Genomic DNA, 23308 nt, shown 5'->3' with positions numbered 1-23308 from the left:
TGGGGACAGCTATTTGTTTATTCACTCTTTGAGACTTGTTTCCAACAGCTGTTACGATGAACGTATTCCTCACTGGAATTTCCGCTACCTCATACTTCTCTCTCAAAACTTCCTCATACAGCTTGGAATTTACACATGACTTCTCACTACCAGAGTCCAACAAAATCTTAACTTTTCTGCCCCATATCAGCAGTTCAATCGTCGGTGTAACAGTAACACTACTTAAATTATCCTCATTACATAATATAAGATCACTTAACAAATCTTGCCTTATATCTAAATTTAAATTACACTTATAAAATTTATTGTCTACGATTAAGTCGTCACTTAAAACATTTGAATTATTGCTACTTAGGTCACAATCATGTTCACTTACAACTATAGGCTGATCGACATTAACATACTTATCTACCTTATACGTGAACTCACCATTTACGGACTGTCTCAGTGACCTGTTTATACAGTCCGTTGCGCGTTTAAAGTACTTGGTTCGGTGACGACTTGTTGGTTACACACCTCAGTCGGCCTCCCCTGTTGCCTAGTTCCTCTAGATTCATTATTATTATTATGGCCTGTATTCTCTCGCCTCCCAGCTTCTGGTTGATTACCATAATCACGCCTCCCAGTCCTGAAATTTTCCGAACTATTCTGATAATTTCTCTCCCTGTGGAAATTATTATTAGGTCTCTCCTGATATTCTCTTCTGTAGTTACGATTATTCATAGTCCTGTCCTGATTATTAGATTGGTTACCCCTTCCTTCTACATTCCTATTTAGTGTCCTACTATTATTCAAGCTACTACCTAAAGCATCAAAACTTTCCAACAAAATCTCCATTTCCTTAATAGTCTCCACTCTTTGCATACAAACAGCTTCTCTTATTTTATTGGGATAGTGCTTAGCCATAAGTCTAACTATATCAGCCTCAGGTCCAATACATTCTAAATTTCTCCACACCAAAACATGAGCCAAAAAGTATTCAGTCATTCTAACACCCTCGTTAGAATTATACCTGCCAAACATTACTCTCTCTCTCTCTCTACTCTGAACACCTTCACTCCAAAATTTAGCCATGAATTTCTCCTTAAATTCAGTTAGACTAGACATCGAGCTTTTATATACTTGAAACCAAGACTTAGTCTCTCCTACGAAAGCATTAGATAAGATCTCCAATACAGTTTCCCAGCTAATAATATTGTCTCTTAATTGAACAGCAAATTTCTTCTCTACTACTCTCATAAATTCCATCGGGTTAAATTCTTTCCCAGAAAACTTAGGTAAGTCATGATCTCTAGTGATTAAACCATTATTTACAATTATCTCACGTACATTTCTACTATCACGCACTTCTTTCTGGAGTACTCTCTGGCAACTCAGAAATTTTTCTTCCAATGTTTCCTCAGCTTTTTCTTCAATTTTTCTTAACTTCTCCTGTAATTTTTCTTCCGATTCTCTCACCTTCTGTGATAATGATTTTTGTTCACTCTCTAGATCACCTACTTCTCCAAGTTTTCTTTCCACCTGTTCTACCCTACTAATACATTTCCTAGTTTCTTGCCCCACTGTATTGGTTATCTTTTCAAACCTTTCTTCTACTAACTCATTGATTTCTCCTTTATTGGACTCGATCTTGGCGCCTAATTCATCAATCTGTTTGATGCATGTCTCACTAATTTGCTCTATTTCCGTATGGAGATTGCTCCGACCCAATTCCATCTCCGCTCTGATGTCACTACACTCCCTATTTACCTTACTTTCTAAATTATTAATTTGCTTACTTATTTCTAACACCTTATGATCTATCTTATTACTAACATCATCAATCTTCTTATTAATACTATTTATGACCTTACTCTGAGCTTCAATTTTCCCACTCATAATATTATTCTGAGATTCAATTTTCTCACTAATGACCGTTTCAATTTTCTCACTCATAATATTATTCTGAGATTCAATTTTCTCACTAATAACCGTTTCAATTTTCTCACTCATAGCATTATTCTGCTCAGTCATTTTGGACATCAGCAAATTAAATAAACCCAGGTCAATCACCCCTTTACTTTGATCTTGCGTGACAGCGTTTTCCTCAGTTTCTACTATTTTCTGACTTTCAGCAGGTCCCACCTTAGTCACCAACTTCCTATTTATGTTACCACCTTGGATTTCCTTGGACACAATAACCTCAACCTCATCACCTGACTGCATATTGCTATCCTTGTCCATCTTCGGTTTCCTACTTATTTTTCGCGATCTCAAAGCTATTTCCCCTTGCAATTCCTCTGACATTACCCCTTAAATACAAACTTCAACAAAATGACCTTCCTAACATTACTCGGTGAATTTAACATGTGCGTACTCATTAAAAGAACTGATCCATGTATATTGCCATTCAGAAACACTTTTCCTGAACCTTTCGAGTCCCACGTTGCTGGCGACACATTGTGGCTACTCCAGACCACTACTCTTATACTTTCATATCTTCCACACAATATAAATAACATTTGTTTGAGCGCCAGTTGCTTTTTTAAGAAAAACAACAAAATTCGGTAGAGCATACCTCTTATATCAATTATCTCAAGGCGTGAGGTGATAAACTCACATATCTGGCAATATACAGGGATATGGATCAGGACAATATTAAATTACTGTTGCATTTCCACAATTGAGAATTATACATGGAACTGGAATAACTTATTATAATTAAAATAATACTGAGTTTATGACTATAATTTACGTCACAATGAACAATCATTTACGTCTTTTAATTTAACATAAGAAATATATATATCGTGAGATTTGCGGTACAAAAAAAAGGAAAATTTAATCTAAACAAAAAAAGCTATTGGCATGAACTTGAAGTGAGATGTGATATCACCGCTGATTACACTCTTCTTCATGTTATGAATGCATAACATGTCTGATGCTTTAATTACCTGTTGTCTGCATACACCGCTGTTGAACTTGAAATTCTTGGGAAAACCTGTGAGCTGAAATCGGGAGCCGTCTGTTGTAATCTTCTTATATAACAAGGAGTTGGCCTACATACCATGTACGCGTGTAGGGAGCTCCGATGTAATTACGTCCACTCAATATATTTTAAATAATTGGAAAATATTATTGAAACATCTTGTGAAGTCCATCCTCACAAGAAGATGATGTTTCTTTATCAGCATAGTACCCGTCTCTGCTCGGATACAAGCACCACTTGTAGACTTCCTCGATGATTACCTCTTCCAACACAACTCTTAGCTCTTACCATCACACTAAGACCACTTCTTCCATTTGATACCTCTGACTGTAACATATGATCTGCACGATATCAACTGCTTATGAACTGAGTAAGAACAGAATACCTCTCCCCACCGTCGCCTTGACTTTATATAACCTCGCGATGACGACTCCTCTCCCCACTCACTGTTCATCCCTTCCACTTCCACATACCGTAGCTGGCGAATACTGACACTTGGTCGCAATCACGTGTCCACGCACTGATGTCATCAGTCACGCGCTGTCTAAGCGTACCCAAGCGGACCAAGAATGACTATGCCGAATGCGTCACCGGGAAAACTCCTTGTACACAACATTCCCAGTTAAACATAGCCTCGATTGCAAAATACTATGCCAGCTCATCTAGCCAAAGTTACAAGCCACAGCATGACAATATGAAACCAACAAATCTCACTTACTACAATACAGAATAATTACAAACATATTCACTTAACCTATGATTAAATACAATAATATACGCGATACCTAATTATTACAGTCTAAATGATGAGAAACAGAATATATAAAATCTAATTAATCGGGTTAATAATAATAATAATAATAATAATAATGATAATAATAATAATAATAATAATAAATACAGAATGGATTCTGTAACCCAGTTGTACGGTTACAACAGGGGAGCGGGGGATATTTGAATCGGATTGTCGTGACACAGGCTTTGCCACGACGAGAATGATAAATAATCAGATTGACTTCCTCCGAGCGGTAATGAGGGATTGTTCAATGGGCCTGGGAGATTTGCTACGTGTGAAGAGACGAAGTCCTCTATTTCCCAAAACCTTCCTTTAATAGCAGACTGATGAGTATATATAATTATATACAGTATTTACAATCTCCTTCCTAGCTTCAAATGACGCTGACATAGAAGACTTGGCGTGGTCGAAGTATTGAAGTGAATACTCTAAGTCCACACTTGGACCTTATTATTATTATTATCGGAGACCTGACTGACAGGGCTTCCGCCCGCACTTCTAGCCGACTTGTTCCAAAAAGCCACGATCAGGATGTGTACCCCTGTTTTATACCTTCACCAACTTTCGCCTCCCTTCGAGAAGGCCATCGAAGTTTCCATCCTATGGAGAATGTCCTCAGACACACGAAAACGGAATTGCCTCTTCCGTTCACTCGCTACCCACCTTTTCTGAAGATATACTACGCACCTTTAGCAGGGTGCAGCTTATGATTCACCTACTTCGACCAAGCCTTACTTCTAATTACACAACTTGTGGCTCACAGCTTTTGGTGTGCCTTCAACTCTTAAATCTTGTAGGATTCTTAATTTACTTATATCAGCATTATAATTATGATTCCTTGGCCTTGTTGCCATTACATAGTCATTACTATTAACTTATAATTTCCCTTATAATATTAACGTATATCTCAGCGACACCATTCCTCCTACGTCCCGGTCATGGGTTCGATCCTCGGAAGAATGAGTTCTGAGCTCCAATCTGGGGCTGACACGACACCTCCCCCCTTTGGGGAAAAATGAATGCAATACCTCTGCATTCATTTTTTACTCTTACTCTTACATCCTGTTAGAGTCTCCATGCTCTTGTTCGTGGGTGCGCTGTGCCAAGTTATCTCTGATACTTGCTCTACCTGTAGTAGGGCGTTCGTGTAACTCTAATCCCGACAGCGATCCTGAGTGGCTGAGGGCCCTTTCAGCCAGTCGAGGATGCTGAAAATGGACAGTAATGTCCTCATCAGAGACCTTAGCTCTGTGGTCATTAGCGATCACATTCTGAAAAATACATAAGTTGGGACAGCGCTCTCTACTATCTTCTATGCATTTACTTAAAGGTCTACACCTTCTACAGCAACCACAACAGTAACAACAACAGCAACAGACTATTATAAGTACTGCAAACAAAATAATACCAGTTATAATTTGATATACACTTGTATACTGTTGGGTCATTTGCATTTTAAATTCCTTTTCTTTCTGCATTACCAGTGCTTCTACATCTTCAGTCTTATGACTGGCTAACCTTAGGTCGCTTATATGATTCAGTAAGCTTCCTACTGTAACCCTATTTAATTCTGGTACATCCTCTAATTAGATCTCACTGTCTAATTGTTCACAACAATCATATATTAACATTACTTCTGGCACTAAGTCTTTCCTTGTTGTCGTATTCACTGAACCTGCACTCTGAATTTTACTCGTGGGACTGTAAACTGTACACAAGTCTGTGAATTGTATTATTCCCACACCATTTAAACTTATATCACTGGTAATATCCTGACAAACACTGGTGACCTTAGTTTCATGAGGCGATACAAAAATATACATGTTATCATCAATAGGTATCCATAAGAGTTCATAAATCGACATCACACTTCTCTTGCAGTCTTCTGGAATAAAGCTAACACCAGTTAACAACTTGACAATACAACTACCCTTTGACATTACATTATTAATAGGAAAAATTGCCTTGCATAATCTCTGTCCATTGTCAGTCCACTTGCATTGTTTCACTTGTTCATCACTTAATTCTACATATGTCTGTCTTTCTTGATCAACTAATACATACTGTTTTTCATTAGATATATACACAAAATGGTTTGGATTACTCTTCATGGGAGAGGGGAAAGGTATACAATGGTACAAATTGTACTTTATTTTGTTAGTAAGAGGGGTGCGTAAAATATACACCAAGGTATCTCGAGTTATATATACACTCACTGATGATATTTTTAGAATCAAGTACCCATAAGTGACTTGCAAATCATATGGCAGATCATAACCCTTAGGGAAATCTCTTTGGGCCTTCTTATATGCCCTTACTAGATCATCGGGGCTTAACACTTGGACACTCACCGTGCCTGTCTGAGAACTTACAATACTATCTAATAAGATCTGATAATGCTCGTGCAATTGCATCAGAAATCCTTGCAATTCAATTAAGTGTTTATTTAATGATATTTGCATTTCTGATTGTCTAAAAGCCTCATTTATACCCGTTGTTTCATTCTGAATGAAACTCTTAAGTTGCTCAAAGTTTTCACTTAGCTTGAGTTCGTTTGCTGTGATGTCATACAGAGTATTATTAACAGATTGCAAAGTTGACTTTACAACTAACATTTGACTTTTTGCTACTTGTATCATGGACAATTGTTCCTGTTCTAGTTCCTTAATTTTGCCCTCGTAATACATTGCATCACTGTCATCGAGCGTACCAAATAACGTCTTTGCGATGGTACCAATTGCATTTATTAACCCGCGCTTGCTTCGTTTCCCGTTGCCTTCCGGTGTTTCGATCCTAGTAATTTTCCTAATTAAATCTTTAATCCCTTGAATCCTTTGAAATTGTTGCTCTACTAACATTATCTCATGTTCGCACTTAATATGTACTTCCTTTTCTATCTGATTACAGAGGGTTTTAGTCTTCTGTAAATTTCTACGGGCTATCACAAACAGATCTGCCAAACGTGTAAGGTTAATATAAGTAACCAGTTTCCATTCTACAGTGTATAACTGTACTTCTCCTTGATAATCAAAATAGACTCCGGCTGTATTCTCGTACCGTTTCATCTTGAAATCCAATTGACTGGTGGGTATGGACAACCCTAGCAACATAACTGTGACGACCAGCATTCTCCAGGTCGTGCGGCCTGCCACCCCTTTCATCTGCTTGGTTCGCTCACCTCTCTGCAAGGTAAACACGACTTTCACTTTCTTCGTTACTCTCCCTTACACACTATACTGTTAGGTGTTGTGGAACCTACCCTCAACTGTTTATCTGTATCTGAGTACACACTTAATGTGACTGACTGTCTTACTGTAACGTTTGTCTTCTCATAATTATGCTCTGTACTAGTCTACTAGTATACTCGTGAGCAATTTAAATAAATCTACGAATTCCTTTTCGTAACCGATATCTCTGTAAAACTTCACTCTTGGGCAGCTCTAACAAAATTTTAGAGCCATCATTAGCCCATTCAAAAATTCTCTCCTTGTTTGACGTACCTGCGTCACTTCTCCTTATTCTTACGGACATATGAAAGACATCATTGGCAATTAAGAATTTGAATAGCGTCTGTTAAAGACTGCAGAGGATTTACCTCCAGGAATGGTTACAGAAGTTAAAGTTAAATACAGGTATGAATCTACCGAAGTGATCTTTTTGGATTGTACTCCGTACCCTTGGAGTCACATCTCACGGGATGGTTCTCAACGTGGTGAGAAAATTCCCTTCAGTGGATTCTGTTCCCACGAGAATCACACTGTTGTGGAAAATCACCGGCCTAATGGTGATATTTCCCAGGCAGGACCCGCCTCACTGGGTTCCATGCCTCACTCAGGACGCCCGTATTCGTGCATAAAGGACTAAATACAAGGCCATTCCCTAAGTGGAACCTTTAGTCGCCTCCTACGACAGACAGGTTCGAGTCGTGGTGTTATTCTGGCTGTGTAACTGTATGGGAAGAAGAGTACCAAAGTGTAGAGTGTTGTTTGCGTAAATCCCCGACACCACACGGGGTTATCCTCATGATAACGACCTTCAATTAGATATCATATGGATTACATAAAACATTTATCTGTGAAATTTTTCTGTACCATGAATGAATTTCGTTTCAGTGGAACTAAGCTTGGCTTCACGCCCTTTCTGATTTTAATAATTACAAGCAGATCTCATTTATTTTACATACGACGCTACCTAATTTACTCATTTAATTTCTAGTGACAGTAAGTGAAGGCTTTTCAGAACGTGCATATAGCAAGTGTAGATAATTTTAATCCTCATTAAGAACTCGAATTCTCTCCATATTCAGTTTGAACCCTGCGGTTCATTTTGACGAGTTGATATCTGGACATACAGTCTCGTCACTTGTAGTCTTTCTGACGGGTACTTAGGACGTACTCACCATGTTACTCCCGTACCAAAATTCCTAGGTTCCTCTCTTACATAGGTTAAAATTTCTAGTACTTTCCTGATTTCGACGCGACCTGACAGAGTATTTCAACTAACTCTATCAGCGGTACACGATAATCCACAATGCCGTTGGAGTGAGGGAAGTGTAACTCACTGCGACCTAAATAGGAACCATTACCTTACATTCTTCTCTAATTAATGTACATTTTTAATCTATTCTGGTGCACGATAATTTGTCTACCACGCTTGTTTACCTGTGACGTGCAATTCACTCCCGATACCTTAGTAATCTTATAAGGACCTTGATACGGTGGAGAAAGTTTCTTTGAACGTCCCCTTCGTAGGGCATCGTTACGTAACAACACGAGATCTCCTACTTTGAATGAAACTTCATTCTTGGCCTTATCATAGTATTCCTTATCTCGTTCTTTGGTTTTAATTAACGTCTTTCTAGCTATTTCATGGCTCTCTTGCAGTTGTCTGGTTAACTGCTCCAAGACATTCTGGCATTCATTATAATTTGGCTCTGGTTTCCTTTGAAGAACACCAGGGATATTTGCCTTTCGCCCAAATATTAACTCAAATGGTGTATAACTTGTGCTAGTGTGCTTGGTCGTATTATACACAAACATTGCCATAGGAAGATAACTATCCCAGTCATCTTGTGAACTGCATACATAATGTCTTAAATATTCTGAGAGCACCCTATGAGAGCGTTCCAAACTACCGTTAGATTGCGGTCGAAATGCCGCTGTATGGACCTTCTTGATTCGCAATATTCTACATAACTTCTTAAAAACATCTGACATAAAATTTGCACCTTGATCTGTCAGTATAATATTTGGTATACCGAATATACTAATTACTCTATTAATCAGAGTTCGTGCTATGGTTTCTGCACTTTGGTCCGGCATAGCACTCGCAATTAAATACTTAGACAGCTGGTCTTGACAGGTGAGTATGTACCTGTTTCCTGCTTCCGTTACATTTAAAGGTCCTACCACATCTAGTGCTATTTTCTCAAAGACTGCTTTCGGAGTATCTGTGATCTCCATTTTTGCCTTTACTTCAGGCCCGGTAATCTTATTCTTTTGACATGATGGGCATGAGCGTATATACCTTTCTACATCCTTTTGCATCCCTTCCCATTGATAATGGTCTTTTATCCGGGCATACGTTCTGGATATGCCCTGATGGCCTGATACTAATGACTCATGACATTCCTTAATAATCTCTAATTTATCTTGTTCTGTTAGCTCCGGGCTAGTGTTCCTAGCCTCTTCGGTTACATCCTCACTATCACTACTACCTTCTTCGCTTCCACTCTCAGGCTCTGTCACCTCTGCCGTGGCGTCCTCGGATTCAGAGCTGAGTCTCCGTGGTTGCACATTTTTATCTGAGCTAACAGGTCCTCCTAAGTTGTCATTAGCCTCACACTCCTCATTACTAGTCTCTTGGTTATTATCACTAGAATTAACTACTCGCACTTTTTGATCAGGCTCTTCGTTTCTAACTGGAATTCTACTTAAGGCATCTGCGTTGCAGTTACGTTTGCCTTCCTTGTACACTATCTCAAAGTCGTACTCTGCTAATTTCAATCGGAATTTAATTAATCTAGAAGATGGGTCTTGGACATTAAATACCCATTTCAAGGGCTTATGATCTGTTACTACCGTAAAATGCCTGCCGAACAAATACGGCCTAAAATACTTCACACTCCAAACAATTGCTAGTAATTCTTTCTCTGTCACAGAATAATTTCTTTCGGCCTTATTTAAAGTCCTGCTAGCGTAAGCTATCGGCAAATCCTTACCTATCTGTCCTTGTGACAGCACTGCTCCTAAGGCCTCATTACTAGCGTCTGTGGTCAATATGAAAGGTTTCTCAAAGTCTGGGTACTGCAATATCGGTTTCTCTGTTAACTTTTTCTTTAAGATCTGGAATGCCTGCTCTTGCTTATCCGTCCATTCGTACGGTACTTCCTTCTTAAGCAGCTCGTACAGTGGTTTCGCTATCTTACTATAGTTCGGAATAAACCTACGATAATAGCCTGACAAGCCTAGAAATCCTTTCAGCTGTTTCGTAGTGGTAGGCTGAGGATATTCTCTTACTGCTTGAACCTTTCGATCATCAGGTTGAACACCGCCCTTAGTAATTACATGTCCTAAGAAAGCTACCTCCGTTCTTAGAAATTCGCATTTATCTGGACCTAATTTGAGATTTACCTCTCTCAATCTCTGAAAAACATCACGTAATCTCTGATTGTGGTCCTCTACAGAGCTAGCATACACAATCAAATCATCCATATACGCCAAACATTTAATGCCTTCTAAGCCTGCTAGTGCTGTTTTCATCAAACGCGTAAAAGTTGCTGGCGCGTCTCGAAGTCCCATAGCTAATCTCTTGTATTCATAGTGCCTCCCTAAGGCAGAAAATGCTGTCTTTTCTCTGTCCTCAGGCTTCAGCAATACCTGATGGTATCCACTGGCCAGATCCATAGTGGAAAAATACTTCGCTTTTCCTAGGGCATCTAATATTTCAGAAATTAATGGAATAGGATACGTAGTTCCTATGGTGACGTCGTTCAAAAGTCTGTAGTCCACCACGACCCTCCACTTCTGCTTACCAGAAGCATCTAATTTCTTTGGGACTAAAAGGATGGGACTAGACCATGGGGAAGTCGAAGGAGTAATAATATCATCCTGTAACATCTGACTTATCTGACGACCTATCTCTTCTTTCTGAGCCTCGGGTAACCTATATTGCCTCACATGAATTGGAGGTTGATCTACGCGTGTGGGGATAGCATGTTGAAGTATATTCGTATGCGTTAATTTATCCCCTTCTAAGTGAAAAATATCCTGATAAGCCGTGCAGATAGCGTAAATTTTCTCCCTGTCTTGGGGAGCTAAGTGATCTACTCTAAGCAGCTCCCGTATTCGCTGCGTTCGAGATTTACCTTCCTGATTATGATTATTATTATCATCCCTCTGCGCGATCGGCCTCTTGGCCTGACTATCGCCCTTTACAGCTATGGTTTCTTCAACCTTGTGTACCTCCGCTGTATTTTCGCTTTCTACATCCAGTAACTTAACTACTGGGCTTCTTAATCGCCACTCCCTGTCAGTAGTGTTCAACATACTAACGAGTGCGACATAATCCTTGGCTTTCGTTAAACACTCAGCTAGGTATACACCTGGCTTTACTTCCTGCCGCTCTATCAAGCCTTCGGCTGACGGTTTGTCTACTTCTATGGCTACGATTTTCTCCACTCTTGGTTCGAGCACCACCCACATATCCTCTTTCGCCCCTAGTGGGTATCTTTTTCCTGCTATCACAGCATAGCCTTCCTTATAATTTAAGACGCTGTCTCTTAACACGTCCTTTCCAATTATACCGTCTTGTTTCAAATTAAAGTCGTTGTCCACTACATGGAAGTCTGGACATCTACCACCAACGGGAATTCGAACTTTTCCTTTGGTTTGCTTCGAACCTTTCGTTATGCCTCTTAACTTCAGAATTTCCTTGCGGTTAACCCAAGCACCGTAAGGAACACTACCTTCCTTAATAAGAGAGACATCACTTCCTGTGTCGATTAAAAATCTTAAGGCATCCTTACGCCCGGTTACCGTTATTAATACGGTACCCTCTTCATGCTGTCCGACCTTACTGGGACTGATGGTCTTATGGGAGATCTCAAGCGTCCCTGACTTGTCTCCCTTATCTAGTTTAAAGCCTCTCTCTCGGTTTTAAACCAGCATTCTTTAGCTGAATGCGACCATCGCCTACAAATTCTACATCGCGTCTTTTCGCGTGTCCTATCACGGGAATTATTATTATTATTACCGTTACAACTCTGAACATTCCTAGTCTGTCTTCTAGGCAAGAACTCTGTTCTACCTTTGGGCTCGCTATCGCATCTGGTGCGACACTGCCACTGTAGGTGGCCAACCTTGCCGCAAGCGTAACAACGCCTGAATTCCGGCTTCGAATTTCTACGTGGGCACTCTGCCTTTTTGTGCCCTCTTTCATTACACTTAAAGCATTTCGGTCCCACCTTATTCGCGCTCTGTTGGTAACCAGAGGTGCGCACTATGTTCACCTCGTTACCGGTCTTACCGGTCTCTCTATTTCTGTTTTGGTTAGCTAATTTCTTTCTACACTGCCGTGCCCAATGGCCTGGCTTTCCGCAATAATTACATTTTATCTCTCCTGCGGCGTTTCTTCGAGGAGTAAGGGATTCCTTTGTCTTAGAACTCTGATTCTTCTGCTTACAATCTCTAGCTATATGTCCCTCCTTATTACAATTAAAGCATATTAGCAGCACCTTGTTATAATGGGGAGATTTACTAGGTTTTTGCGCCCCTTGCGTGGCCTTGCCTTGCCACCGACCCTTCGTGTAGCTTACCGGCTGGGTGTGCGCGCCTTCTTTTCTAGAAGCCGTACTATTCCTGAGGAGTGCCTCTCTCTCCTTCTGGGAATTAATCATGGCTTCTTCTTGTCTAGCAATAGCTACAGCCGCCTCAAAAGTTTGAGGGCTACGATCCTGTAGCTTACCCTGTATTCGCGCTGTATGAATCCCCTGAGTGAAAGCCGCTATCGCGATTTTCACTAGCATTCTGCGCTGCCCTGTACGATATTCTATTGGTTCATTCTCCAGGATAGCGTTTCGAAACATCAACGCCATTTCTTCAATTCTATGGGCCCACTCGGCCACGGTTTCTTTCGGTCCCTGGCTTTTTTGGAACAATTGACACAAATACAAGTCAAAAGTGCCCTGTTTTCCATAATATTCCCAAAGAGCTTCCTTAGCTCTTTCCCAGTTGATTATGTCACATCTAGATAATAACTTTTCGCGAGCAGAACCCGTAATCTTTGTCAAAATATATTTAAAGAATAACGGTTGGTCCCTATCCTTGATCATACTCTGTGCGGCATCCACATTAGCAATAAACTCACGTAATTGCTCTGGTTTGGCACCACTAAATTCATGACCTATTAACCGATATCCCTCAGTAACTGACACGTATAAATGTCCATCCTGTGCATCCCCAGCACTATCATAGTCAGAAACATTATCTGGCACATCATTGGGTACATTGGAATCTGCCATATTTACAACACTTGTGGGTACTTACCACTGCCCGAATATCTGCTGTCTTCTCTCGGTGTCTCGGCGTTGAGCTCCTCCAGGTGCCTCCTGCTGCTCTCCTGTCCTGATGTCCGCTTCCTTCTGCGTAGGCTGGAACGGTAGGCCTCTCGTCTGCTGCTCTGGACCGGATCTGCGAATCTTCTTGCTTGAGCTAGCCTCTTCTGCGTGGCTCTTAAAAATCTGTCTCTTCACTGAGGCGGAATCGAACCCAGTACCCCGCAGCTGCACACCAGTTTTGTTTTTCCTGTCGTGACACAGGCTTTGCCACGACGAGAATGATAAATAATCAGATTGACTTCCTCCGAGCGGTAATGAGGGATTGTTCAATGGGCCTGGGAGATTTGCTACGTGTGAAGAGACGAAGTCCTCTATTTCCCAAAACCTTCCTTTAATAGCAGACTGATGAGTATATATAATTATATACAGTATTTACAATCTCCTTCCTAGCTTCAAATGACGCTGACATAGAAGACTTGGCGTGGTCGAAGTATTGAAGTGAATACTCTAAGTCCACACTTGGACCTTATTATTATTATTATCGGAGACCTGACTGACAGGGCTTCCGCCCGCACTTCTAGCCGACTTGTTCCAAAAAGCCACGATCAGGATGTGTACCCCTGTTTTATACCTTCACCAACTTTCGCCTCCCTTCGAGAAGGCCATCGAAGTTTCCATCCTATGGAGAATGTCCTCAGACACACGAAAACGGAATTGCCTCTTCCGTTCACTCGCTACCCACCTTTTCTGAAGATATACTACGCACCTTTAGCAGGGTGCAGCTTATGATTCACCTACTTCGACCAAGCCTTACTTCTAATTACACAACTTGTGGCTCACAGCTTTTGGTGTGCCTTCAACTCTTAAATCTTGTAGGATTCTTAATTTACTTATATCAGCATTATAATTATGATTCCTTGGCCTTGTTGCCATTACATAGTCATTACTATTAACTTATAATTTCCCTTATAATATTAACGTATATCTCAGCGACACCATTCCTCCTACGTCCCGGTCATGGGTTCGATCCTCGGAAGAATGAGTTCTGAGCTCCAATCTGGGGCTGACACGACAGGATTCAGGACACTATGGTCAGTTAAGTGAAGTCTTGATCCTTGAACCGTTAATCCGAAGTGAATAATTTCAAAGTCGTTACTTGTGACGATGGTCTTGTGAGAATGTGAAATAAGTACTGGTGCAAATAAATATGATAGCTGCTTTTTCTCCTTTGTCAATTGCTCTGGATAGAGTTGGTAGGCAAAATGCCACGACGAAAGTGAAGTTTAATGTAAATTTACAGCAGAAGTTTCTTCCATTTAAAAGGACAAAAATAGACTATGAACTGTAATTCAGTCGTATCATGTGCAAATAAAGGCCGCACCAGCAGCTGCCTACAAAAGAACATAAACAAATCAATTGGTAGTGTTCATTTCTGCTAAACAGTACGGATCACTTCATCGATCTGGTAGCTCTATCTGAAGTGAGACTGAAATTGTTTGGGCCACTCTCATTTCCGAAATGTCCGACTCGTTGGCTGAGTGGCCAGCGAACTGGCCTTCGATTCAGAGGGTCCCGGGTTCGATTCCCGGCCAGGTCGGGGGATTTTCACCTTCATTGGTTAATTGCCTTGGCTTGGGGCTGGGTGTTTGTGCTGTCCCCAACATCCCTGCAACTCATACATCACAATAACTCGCAATTACCCACACATGGCAGATGCCACCCACCCTCATCGGAGGGTCTGCCTTACAAGGGCTGCACCCGGCTAGAAATGGTCATACGAAATTATTACTTCCGAAATTTGCTGGTAACCGACTACAATATAATTCAGTCATCCGTAATCAGGCTATTCTTTATGCATCTGATAGGCAGACTGCAGTACCTGCTACTGCTACAAACTACGAACAGAGCAACTCCCGTTTTGTTGATATTCTAGAACATTATTCATGCTGACAGAATACTGGAATGTGTTCACGATAAGCCTGGCCGTTATCTTGTGCGCAGCTGTGCTGCTCAATATGTGTACACGATTTGGCCCCAACAGCCGTAGATGAACAGATATTTCTCATTTACAAGCAACTACCTTTTATCAGTAGTTGGCCCCTTCTTGTTCTCAGAATTGTAACCATTTGCGAGAGTTTGTCATCTCTTCAGTAGAAATGTGTTTAATTTTAAATTATGATATCTAGCTTGTTAGTTCTTCCTGGTTACTTCTACGTCAAGCTTGTGGTGTTGCGCCAACTATGATAAGGCTGGTGTTCCAGTACTTATCAAAGAAATTTGTCAAATATTTTTTGCAAGTTAACTTTTAAAAGACTAGCTTCGCTCGCGTGGATTTCATAATTGATGAAATTAATCGTTTCTCAGTATTGCATTAAGATCAATTTTCACGTCTGTAACATCTTCAGTTTTTGAGATATAAATATCCTCGTTAAAATAATTAAACTTCTTTTTCACTTCTTTTCAACCCCTTAAGAGAAGTTTCAGAAAACAAATTAGTACATGTGTATTTTTAAATGAGATTAGCCTACAGATACCAATTTTCACGTTTGTAAGCTGTTACGTTTTTGAGATGCAGATATATTTAAACAATTCACACCCTTAGCAATGAAATGTGCAAAAATCCTTCCTTAGAGAGAACCTATACTGTAATATAAATTTACCCCAAAATGTAATTTATTTGATAAGTTGTTTTGAGTCGGCGATGATAAACCAGTCAGGTCATATTATTTTATAGATACAGATTGTAACATACAGCCATTTCACCATTATACTACATAACATATTTTATCATAGTTCAGAGAAAATGGATGAAGGACAGTTGTGTGCATGTTTGGCTACTATTAGTTTTTACTTGTAATGACAAAAATGCGCATCAAATAGACCGGTATGCTTTATATTAAACCATCACAGGAGAGCAGACGACAAGTAATTCTACACTTGCCTGCTTGTTCATACTACAACTTTAAAACCCACATGGTTTTAGCTTATCTCACGTGACATATCAGAAGAAGTAAAAGAAGTTGCTTACAATAATCAAAATTAAATGAATTGGAACTAATATAATATATAACGCAAGGGTTATATTCAATTTCAGTTTTTCAGCTAAATACTGGCTACGTATTCCACTCAATTTCTATTTCACATCCACAACTGTGCATCTTCCGCTTCCGCTTTATTTAAATACACATGCTCCCTTAAAATTCCATTTCTATATTCGTGGTGGCTTGTATTACACGACATTTTAGTCATGTAATACTCGGAAATGTACACTTTTGTTCAGTAGCGGAGATTGGGAATTAGAAGTGGAGGGGCAAAAAAATATGTACAGACAACAAAAACTACCTGGTATGTGGAATATAGATGGCGGGGGGGGGGGATGTATATACATCAAAACCGAAAGAAAAAAAAAGCTACAAAATGGTTTTCTTATCTTCTCTGAGTGAATTTCAATAGAGAGGTAAAGTTTGAGAGTTTACGAACTTAAGTGCGGTAATAATAGCTTTCTGAGATTTTGATTCAATACTGTACAATAAAACTTTTACAAGGAACAATATTACACGTGTATTACAGTTAAATACAAGTACGGCATGATTATACAATTAAAAATAACTTAGTATTTGACTATAAACTAACAGATACTAAAGAGACTGCCAGCTGACGAATGCACGCGGTAAGCGGGTAAATCATATCTCAGTGCCCATGACCTTAGCAAAAATATATACACCTGCTACCCTTGCTCACAGCACATGCAAAGTCTCCACCAGTTGCTGTGGCGCTATACAAATCGGTTAGTCGCGACGAACGATATTTTCTGCGTATTTCCGCTAATAATTTTAATAATAATTAAAGAAAAAAATTAGCTGATAAGACAACAGGGCTTCTACTAATTGCTTGTTTTAATAATTCCTAGTTTCAGCCGGCTAAAATGGAAAAAAAATCTCCATCGTCGCCCCCACCCCCCACCCCCCACCCCCCAATCACCGCTACTGCTTTTGCTGTAGCAACATTCCAACTGAATTTACGTTCCGCCATTTTGGACGTAACAAGTCAAATCTTTTGCAACAGATAACACGGTACTCATACCTTTCATCAAAGAAATTTGATAAAAGGACATTACTCCATTACACTGTGATACGTTTTATAACAGATAATTTACTAAAGATCTTCAACAATGTCTGGTAGAAAATGCGTATTCTACCGGGATGGCAGTTCAGTAAGTCAAATCGAATGAAGATGTAGCAAAGCTAATGCAATGAGCCAGCAGCTGCAATAAACTGCATTCTTTCAGGAATCGGTGAACTTTCTTTATTGAAATGATCATGGCATAGCTTTATTTTCAGGCTGACATTCCTAAAAGTGATAGTTGGGTGCATTAAGAATATCATACCCGTAGCTGGAAATAAGACATTAAGGTAGCGAGAATGATTGCTGGTACAAGCAGGTGGGAATAATGGCAGGAGGGTACATAGAATGAGGTGATGGAGGCTAACCGATTTACCGAGCTTGAAAGCTGCAGTTGCTTAAGTGCAGCCAGTATCCAGTATTCGGGAGATAGTGGGTTCGAACCCCACTGTCGGCAGCCCTGAACATGGTTTTCCGTGGTTTCCCATTTTCACCAGGCAATTATGTGCCTTAATTAAGGCCACTGGCGCTTCCTTCCTACTCCTATCCCTCTCCTGTCCTATCGTCGCCATAGACCAATCTGAGTCTATGCGACGTAAAGCAGCTTGTAAAAAAAGAAAAAAACCGAACCGATTTCGTTTCAACTTTGGGAGGTAGATCTACTTCAAAAATAAAAATTTAACGAGAACATTATCCTTTAAATGTAGCAGCTTGCATTCGACTGGGTCTGTTGGCATTAAGCGTTGTACTTCAGTTACTTCGTAAGGCTTATAGTTCAAAACATTTCCTTGCCTTGTATTGAGAAGCAAATGAAACTGTAGCTTGCTGCGAAAGTTCCCTGACGTTTGCGTTTGGCATCGTATTAATCTGTCACGAATTATCTAAAGCTTTTCTGCTGTTAAATCTATCAGTAGTCCTACGGTCTTTTAATTAACCATTAAATCATTTACATTTAAATATTGCAACAGATGTTGAAACTCTCACTCCGGGAAACTATTCTCAAAATGACTTGCTAATTCTTCCGGTAGGGTCATGCTTTAAGAATCGACTGTATATCGCACGAAAACAGTCGATGAGCAGTCGTTCTTCCAGCGTACAAACCATTCTCTTAGTATCGGTACTGTATCGAATGCAGCTATGATTTACAGAAGAATGCCCCGGGCTGTTGTCTTCAGGAGTACAATATCGGTCATGTGTGAAGTTACGTCGCAGTTTGCATAAGGGTAGAGCGAATATCTGCGTGGTTTCGGTCACGTAGCTGTCAGCTTGCATCATCATCATCATCATCATCTGTTTACCCTCCAGGTTCGGTTTTTCCCTCGGACTTAGCGAGGGATCCCACCTCTACCGCCTCAAGGGCAGTGTCCTGGAGCTTCAGACTCTTGGTCGGGGGATACAACTGGGGAGTATGACCAGTACCTCGCCCAGGCGGCCTCACCTGCTATGCTGAACAGGGGCCTTGTGGAGGGATGGAAAGATTGGAAAGGATAGGCAAGGAAGAGGGAAGGAAGCGGCCGTGGCCTTAAGTTAGGTACCATCCCGGCATTCGCCTGGAGGAGAAGTGGGAAACCACGGAAAACCACTTCCAGGATGGCTGAGGTGGGAATTGAACCCACCTCTACTCAGTTGACCTCCCGAGGCTGAGTGGACCCCGTTCCAGCCCTCGTACCACTTTTCAAATTTCGTGGCAGAGCCGGGAATCGAACCCGGGCCTCCGGGGGTGGCAGCTAATCACGCTAACCACTACACCACAGAGGCGGACTGTCAGCTTGCATTCGGGAGGTAATGGATTCGAGCCCCACTGTCGGCTGCCCTGAGGATAGTTTTCCGTGGTTTCCCATTTTCACACCAGGCGAATCCTAGGGCTTTACCTTCCCACTCTTAAGCCTTTCCTATTCCATAGTCGCCATAAGACCTATCCATGTCGGTGCAAAGTAAACCAAATCGTAAAAAAAAAAAAAAAAAAAAAAAAAAGTTTGCCGCTTCAAGACATAGTGAAATAACGTAGGTGATATGCGCGTCTATGAGGATGGGGCCCTACTATGATTCACTTTCAACTATACATATACGGCGTCAACTCGAAAGGCACATTGTATTCAGACGTTGGAACCATTATTATTATTATTATTATTATTATTATTATTATTATTATTATTATTATTACTTTAATAAAATGACCTTAAATGTCATCACCCTTCAGAAATTGGGTCTGATGAATGATATGCAGAAGTTTAAGACTAGAAATTAGTAGAAATCTTCCTGGTATCCTGCTCAATTGCAGATGATTTCGGAGCACTTTAAACCAGCCGAGATTGTTCGGGAGTGATTAATTAGAAAATTCACGTGTTTGTTATTTCTGTCTCTAATTTTTATGGCCATCAAACGAAATGAAGAAATCGCCCAACAGTTGTATAACAGTGGCGTTTTCTTTATCACAATTGACTAACATGTTTAAAAGGACACCACATAGAGGAACCGAAGTTACAGAAACAATTACAGAACTGCTCCAATAGAAAAAATAAGGTTTATGGAAAAGCTATTTTAACACGCATGATCAGAAGGTAATGCAGAATAAAAGTAAAAAAAGTTTCCGGTACCGGGAATCGAACCCGAGCCTCCTGGGTGAAAGCCAGGTATCCTAGCCACTAGACCATACCGGAGTTGTGTTGGGATGGTTTCTTTGTAATGATTAGAAGAGTTGAAATTCTTGTTCAGTATCCTGGTTTCTTTTGGTATTTCTTTCATTCTAGCGTGCTAATGATTTTCCTAAATATTCGGATTATTTCTCAATACACAGTTCCTGGCGCGTTTCATTGCAGAAATATCTTGGACGAAGGAATTATTACTTGCCGAAGTTTAATTAAACGTTCGATTCTAACAGTAACTGTTCAGATATTTTGATGGCTGGCATATTATAGTTCATAAATAGCTGTATTTAAATGTTGAAGAATTGAGGAGCAAAAACTTTCCTGCATCGGCCGGGAATCGAACCCGGGCCGCCCGCGTGGCAGGCGAGCATTCTACCACTGAACCACCGATGCTTACGGAGTTTTCATCCGTCAGTTATATGTACTATTTGCATTGCTCATCTTTCCAGAACTGCGAGATATAGAAATATATTGTATTTGTGTTTTTGTTTTTGTTTTAAGCTATCGACACGTGGTAGTGGGGAACTTGTATCATCGTAATGCGCACAGATTGTTTTCACGTTCATGTTAACTCTTAAGGATATTTGTTTCCTTAATGTTAGTGGTAATGCTGCCTCGTAATGACGTTAAAAACACAGTATTGTATAATATTTTTTATTTCTAGACTGCCAGGGAAAGCTAGTATACCGGTAAGTCCGAAAATGACTTATACTCTTCTCCCCTAGATAGATAGTAACATGTTTACTTGCACTGTTAGGACCAAATGAAATATTTTACATGTAGTTTAATTCTGAGTTACGGTATTTAGACCAAAGATCGAAATTTCTTCCAGGACTCACGCCGTGGTCTTCTTACTTTCAACATTTTCCTTACTTATACACATTTTACCTGGTAGCCTGTATTTATCTGTAGTGTATCGTTATCGTGATTAGTGGTTAGCCACCCCCCTCCCCCTTCGATTCCCGGCTCTGCCACGAAATTTGAAAAATGGTATGAGGGCTGGAACGGGGTCCACTCAGCCTCGGGAGGACAAATGAGTAGAGGTAGGTTCGATTCCCACCTCAAACATCCTCGATGTGATTTTCCGTGATTTCTCACTTCTCGTCTAGGCAAATGCCGGGATGGTACCTAACTTAAGGCCACAGCCGCTTCCTTCCCTGTTCCTTGTCTATCCGTTCCAATCTTCGCATCCCCTCACATGGCCCCTGTTCAGCATAGCAGGCGAGGCCGCCTGGGCGAGGTAATGGTCCTTCTTCCCGGTTGTATCCCCCGATCCAATGTTTCATGCTCCAGGACACTGCCCTAGAGGTGGTAGAGGTGGGATCCCTCGCAGAGTCCGAGGGAAAAACCAACTCCGGGGAGTAAACGAATTAATTAATTAATTAAGAAAGAAAGAAAACCTGTATTTATGCTTTCAGATAAATTAACGAGAACTGGGGAAAGGTGACTTTACTTCATTTGTGCTCGACTGTCAGTTTCAGTAATGCAGATGTGCTTTCGTTTCCGTCTTGAATAGAAGTCATCTAAATTTTCGATAGAATGGACGTAAAATGAATTGAGTTTTAAATTGATAGTAAACTTGTAAATTATTAAAATAGAACTGTTTCTGCACGCATCTCTCCATTTTATTTTTATTATTTTATTTCTATATCGACTTCCACTCACTGCGTTTATGCACCAAGCCTGAAGCCACTGGTGTTTTAATTATGAGTTATTCGAATCGACCATCACTGAGTGGTTCGATTCGAGGGTAATCTATATATATAAAATAAGAGTTTTGTCTGTACATTGCTCAGAATTTGAAAATAATGCTATTTCTGTATCGGCCATGTCCCCAGTAATCAGGAAATGCACATTTTACTTTTCCGTAATGTCTGTCTGTCTGTCTGTCTGTCTGTCTGTCTGTCTGTCTGTCTGTCTGTCTGTCTGTCTGTCTGTCTGTCTGTCTGTCTGTCTGTCTGTCTGTCTGTCTGTCTGTACACGCATCACTAGAAAACGGCCAAAGAGAATTTAATGAAAATCGGTATACAAAGTCGGAGAATAAGTCGCTACAATCTAGGCTATAAATACTTTTATTCGCGCTGATAGAAATGGTAGTTTAGGGGAAGGCCTAAAATTTCATTTTCAAATATTTATGTTTTTAGTAGTCTTATCTTCTTAAAAATTGGTATGCAAAGTCGAGGAATACGTCGCTTCAATCTAGCTTATGAATAATTTTTTTCACGCAGAGTGAAATGGTAGTTTAGGGGAAGGCGTAAATGTAATTCTCAAATATTTATATTATTAGTTGTCGTATCGCTAAATACTACATAACCAAAGTTATAGCGAATTAAATTTCCGACCATTTATGTCTTATACATTTTTACCGTACCGGCTAGGATAACACAGCTATTCATGAATTTGTATTTTTGTTGGTAAGTCCATATCAACGCCGAGCCACGAGAAAATGGGTTAACAGAATTTAATGAAAATCGGTATATAGAGTCGGGGGAAAAAGAAGCTACAATCTAAGCTATAAACAACTTTATTCATCCTGGATGAAATTGTAGTTTAGGGGAAGGTGCCTAAAATGTAATTTTTAAATACCAATATTATTGGTCCTATCGAAAAGTACTATATAAAAAGTTATAGAGAATACAATTTCCGATCATTTATCTCTTATTCAGTTTTACCGTACCGACTGTGATAAGAGTGGTATTTGAGAGTCGGAAGAAAACCAAATGGGAAGGCCTATAATATCGAACAATGACATTACATTGACCATTGTTTATTGTGATGTTCTTTGTCTCTTATGCTGCCTCTCAACTCCGATAGATGGGATTACTGCTGCGTACCGAGTATAACAGCCTGACTGAATATTGGCGGGAAATAGCCGGGGAGTTAGAAAACTTTCTTCTTTAGCATGCCATTCCCCTGGTTCATACGTTTTCTTATACAGTTGGTACGTAACAAGCTGGTTCATCATAGTATTTCAGCTATTCGATCCCTACTCTGACGCGCTGTTTTGAATAAGCAGTGTGCATACTTAAGGCAGAGCCTCACTTAGTAGTAGTAGTAGTAGTAGTAGTATGGCCTGGTCTAGAAGAACAATTTACCGAGCTCGATAGCTGCAGTCGCTTAAGTGCGGCCAGTATCCAGTAATCGGGAGATCGTGGGTTCGAACCCGACTGTCGGCAGCCCTGAAGATGGTTTTCCGTGGTTTCCCATTTTCACACCAG

The 23308-nt window shown here is 40.3% G+C and overlaps 1 protein-coding gene and 2 non-coding genes across 3 annotated transcripts in view; 1 reads left to right on the top strand and 2 right to left on the bottom strand.

Moving 5' to 3' along the window:
• The window catches only part of LOC136856986 (uncharacterized), a 423798-nt gene that overhangs the window by 295660 nt on the left and 104830 nt on the right, over window positions 1-23308 (top strand). The window lies entirely within an intron of this gene.
• On the bottom strand, window positions 20031-20102 carry TRNAE-UUC (transfer RNA glutamic acid (anticodon UUC)). Its single transcript has one exon. It is a non-coding gene; the product is annotated as a tRNA-Glu (tRNA).
• Window positions 20413-20483, bottom strand: TRNAG-GCC (transfer RNA glycine (anticodon GCC)). The gene has a single exon. It is a non-coding gene; the product is annotated as a tRNA-Gly (tRNA).

Source organism: Anabrus simplex, chromosome 1 (assembly GCF_040414725.1).
Source record: "Anabrus simplex isolate iqAnaSimp1 chromosome 1, ASM4041472v1, whole genome shotgun sequence".
In the NCBI taxonomy this organism is placed as follows: domain Eukaryota; kingdom Metazoa; phylum Arthropoda; class Insecta; order Orthoptera; family Tettigoniidae; genus Anabrus; species Anabrus simplex.
This window is presented reverse-complemented; position numbering and strand designations above follow the sequence as displayed.